The sequence below is a fragment of the Catharus ustulatus genome, chromosome 3 (assembly GCF_009819885.2).
Source record: "Catharus ustulatus isolate bCatUst1 chromosome 3, bCatUst1.pri.v2, whole genome shotgun sequence".
Classification (NCBI taxonomy): domain Eukaryota; kingdom Metazoa; phylum Chordata; class Aves; order Passeriformes; family Turdidae; genus Catharus; species Catharus ustulatus.
In genome coordinates, this window is record NC_046223.1 from 64,026,804 (window position 1) to 64,030,699 (window position 3,896).

Here is a 3,896-nt window from a genome sequence, read left to right on the forward strand (position 1 = left end):
AGATCTTACTTGGCAAACCTGTCTCGAGGTCCAGTGCTCTCAGTGCAGTCAGGCAGAATGTCCATTCACCAGGACCTAAGGTCTGATGAGGTGTTTTAGCTAACAGAGAGCTTTCATCTTGTTGGAGTGACGTCCTCCCCACCCACAGGCTCAGGAAAGCTGGAACTGGTGAGAGGCAGTACAAAATACAAAATACGGTGTACAGGACAGAGAACTATAATGAAAACAGCTGTGAGGATACATACATAAACACAGATTTTTACAGCCCACTAAGCTTGTAAGAGAACATCAGAAAAATATATTAAAAGGGTAGCACAGGGGCAGGTAAGAGGTATTTTTCATTTTTAAATTACATGATTACAAAAATCAATTACAGGAGAGAGTAAGGTTAAAGAAACAGGGTGGATTTTTTTTTTTCAAATATCAAACAAAAAAGAAAGAGAGGGATACTGGTTTCATCATTCTCCTGAGTATCCACAATTTTTTTAGGAAGAAGTTTCCAGACTGAAAAGCCAGCCCTGTTTAACACTGGACCTCAGTTTAAACTGCAAACCAAACTAAATAGCAAAGAAAGAACAACACATTAAATTTTTCTTCCCAGCTTCTATGAAGGGGTGGAGAGTCAGAAAAGAGAAACATGGTGGTGATGGGAGCTGAGCCAGCAGCTGAACCTCCTGCCAACTAACCCCAGAGCTTTTCTTGTCCAACGGGGAAACCTGCAACCAACTGTGTATCATCCCCTCTTGCCTGCTCTAACTGAACATTTTTGTCTCTGAAAAACCTGTGGCCAGAGGACAGTGCAAAATCACAGGGTCACCACTCTGTGATACCCTTCTCTGGCTGATGGCCTTGAAGCTGTGGAGTTGTCCTGGAGACACTGGAAAAAAACATTAAGAAGAAAAAAGCAGAGATAGAAGGAAAGCAAAGATTCAGAATTATTAAGGGATTTCCTTCCTGCAACATTTCTACATTTAACCAATATCAAAGCAGCCTGAAGGCCCGTGGTTTATCTTCCTAGCACCATTTTTCAATAATTTTGGGCAGGTGAGCCTTGACTGAGAAGTCACAAAAATTTGCCTTCTGGCAGCTGTGGCGTGTATGAACACACATGACGTTGTTAAGTCACAACGCTGAGGGCTTGTCTAATGGAAAGAGACACTGAACTGTTAAGGACTTCCACCACAGCCTTTCAGGCCTCTAGAACAGGCAGAAAGTAATAAAGAGTCCACCAAAACCAACCACCAAGAGTTGCTACTGGAAAGCCCATGTCCAGTGAGGGGACATTGCCTCTCTACTGGAATGGACCCAGATGTCACCCCATTAACAGACACCAGTTTCTTAGGATGGTTTACAGGGAGAGTTGCACTGTCTTTGGGAAGTTCACCAAGCTGACACACCTGCTTGACTCCTCTCAGTGATAAGGAGAAACTACTGAGTCTGAGTTTCTGCAAGTTTGCCTCATAGCTTGAGTAGAAGGGGGAAGTTCAGCCAAGACCCTTGTGTTCCTACTAAAAAAGCTTTTTTGTATGCTTTTACTTGTGTCTCTTTGTTCTAATGAGAAGATCAAGAAGCAGCAGAGCCAGCACTGGTTGTAGTAGCAGAAACAAAAAAATTGGTTGGAGCTTTTGTAGAGGTCTTGTTTCCATGTGGGTTCTCTGATGTTTAATGAGTGTTGAACTTGTATTTCAGCCTTTTCCTTGGAAGAGGTTGTTTTCTTCTTCAGTCCCTCTCCTATTTGAACAAAAGTGTTCCTCCATTATCTGTAAGACATCATCAAACCTTGACCTTCTGGTAAACTTGGTCAACTTGGCCACTAATTAAAGAAAGTATTCGAGAGAAATGGCAGGTAGGGTACACAGTAAACACACAGAAAATCTATTTTCACTACTTTTCCCCTTTGCCTTTCCATGGACACGTGGTAGGCTTGCAGCCAGAACACCAACACCAGGCAAAGGGATTCTGTAAAAAGAGGGGGTTCTTTCCCTCTGTTGCCTCAACAAATTGCTCTCAATAGCAAGAGATACATTCTGTCCGCACAACCTCGCAGCCGTTTTCAGCTCCTCCCTCCATCCAATTTGCCGCAGCACAACAAAGCACTCCAAAAATAACATTTATTTTTAAAAACTGGAAAATGGCACAAACCACCCCAAAGGAGAGAATGACAACGGCATGAGTTCAGCGCGGGCTCATGAACTGACACTCCCCGCCAGGGACAGGAAGCTGGAACCTCACGGAAAGAGACTGAATGGAACCAGAGCGAAGGCAAGTGCCAGAAGCCGCGGCCACCGATGGCCAAATCCTGCCGAAAGGATAACTCAGCTGCCCAGCAGCCCTGTGCTAGGGAAAGCGCCAGGACTGTGTCACAGCTCTAGATCTATAAACGCCTGTGCTCTGGAAGTCTGCACGCACAATAGGCTGGAGCATACAGACTAAGCAAGGAGAAATTTAAAGACGAGGAACATTTCCAAAGGAGAGCTTTAAAGTTGGGGATCAGCAGAGACTGAACATCTGATTTCAATTCTAAAAGATTTCTGATTAGCCAGTGTTGATGCAGTACCCCAAATACACTGACAGTTTCTGTTCAAAATGATATCCTTCAGTAATGACAGAGCTAGTATAGATGGACTGCTAAACTAAAGCCACACCACCTCTGCTGAAGGGACTAGAAGTTGGACAAGGCAAAGGAGAAATAAACTAAATCATTTTCATTGAATAGGCAGAGCCAAACGTGCCACTACCTCACCTCTTGTATAACCACTCAGATCATGTGTAAGGTAACTTTCACAAAAATTGAGTTATAAATGTATAATAAACACATCTAGAAAAATTCCTTGCCTATGAAGAATGGAAATTAATTTTAATTTGTTAAGTAATAAAAGCTGAATGCCAAATTGTAATGGTGAAATGCAGACAGGTTTTCAGAAGCAGTGTTTTTGACGTAATATTTGAAAACGATCAATTCAAATTCTGCTTTTGAAAAATTTTCTGAGCTTTGATCTTGCTCCAAGTTGAGTCCAGAACAACTATTATACGGCTGACATTAAGTGTCAAAACAAAGTGATTTATAATGGAAATACAGAAAATAAATCACAATTTGAGAACTTTTTAACACACCACAGATTAGAGCCAGAAGGCCAAACTAAGTTGTCATAGAGTTTGTAAGCTTTCCTGCTGCAGCTGAGGACCACAATACACAGAAGAGCAAATTCAGTTAATGAACTCAATCAGATGCACACAATGACCTGTGCCTTCCTTGGAGAGGCACTTAAAAATTATGATCTACACAGACATTAACATGACCACAGTCAGCGACCTGGAGCAAATTGAGAAGCAGGGTTCTTCTGGATGAAGCACAGATGCATTTACCAAGGCCCTGCTTGGTGAATGCAGACCAAGAGGAATATGTGACCATATTTGACCACCAAAATGAGAAGAGCCATTAACATCCTGAATTAATGGGTTTAGTGGTTTTCAAATGAGGTATTTTCATGATGGACGTGGTGTGGATTCAGCAAAGTTTGCCCTTTAACAAATATAGCTTTGGTTTCAAAGATTTGATTAGGCTTAATACCATTAGGGAACCATTACTGATTTTATGCTGTTGTTGTAACTGGTTTAACTATCGATTTCTGAACCAAAAATTGCAGACAGTTGGCTTGACCAAGAGTCAAGGTTTAGGAATGTAAAAGCAAATCCAAGGTACAGATGAGCTTCAGATGTGGACAGGCTTCACAGGGCTTAATAAGCTCTCCAGAGTTTGTCAGGTCACAGAGGCTTTTCGTTTTGCACAATGTGCACGAGCCCAGTTGTTTCTTTGCGTTTGTTGTTTGTTTCAAACACTTGTGACCTCAGCCAGAACAAGTGGAATTCACATGAGCAATTACTGCAGGCAACAA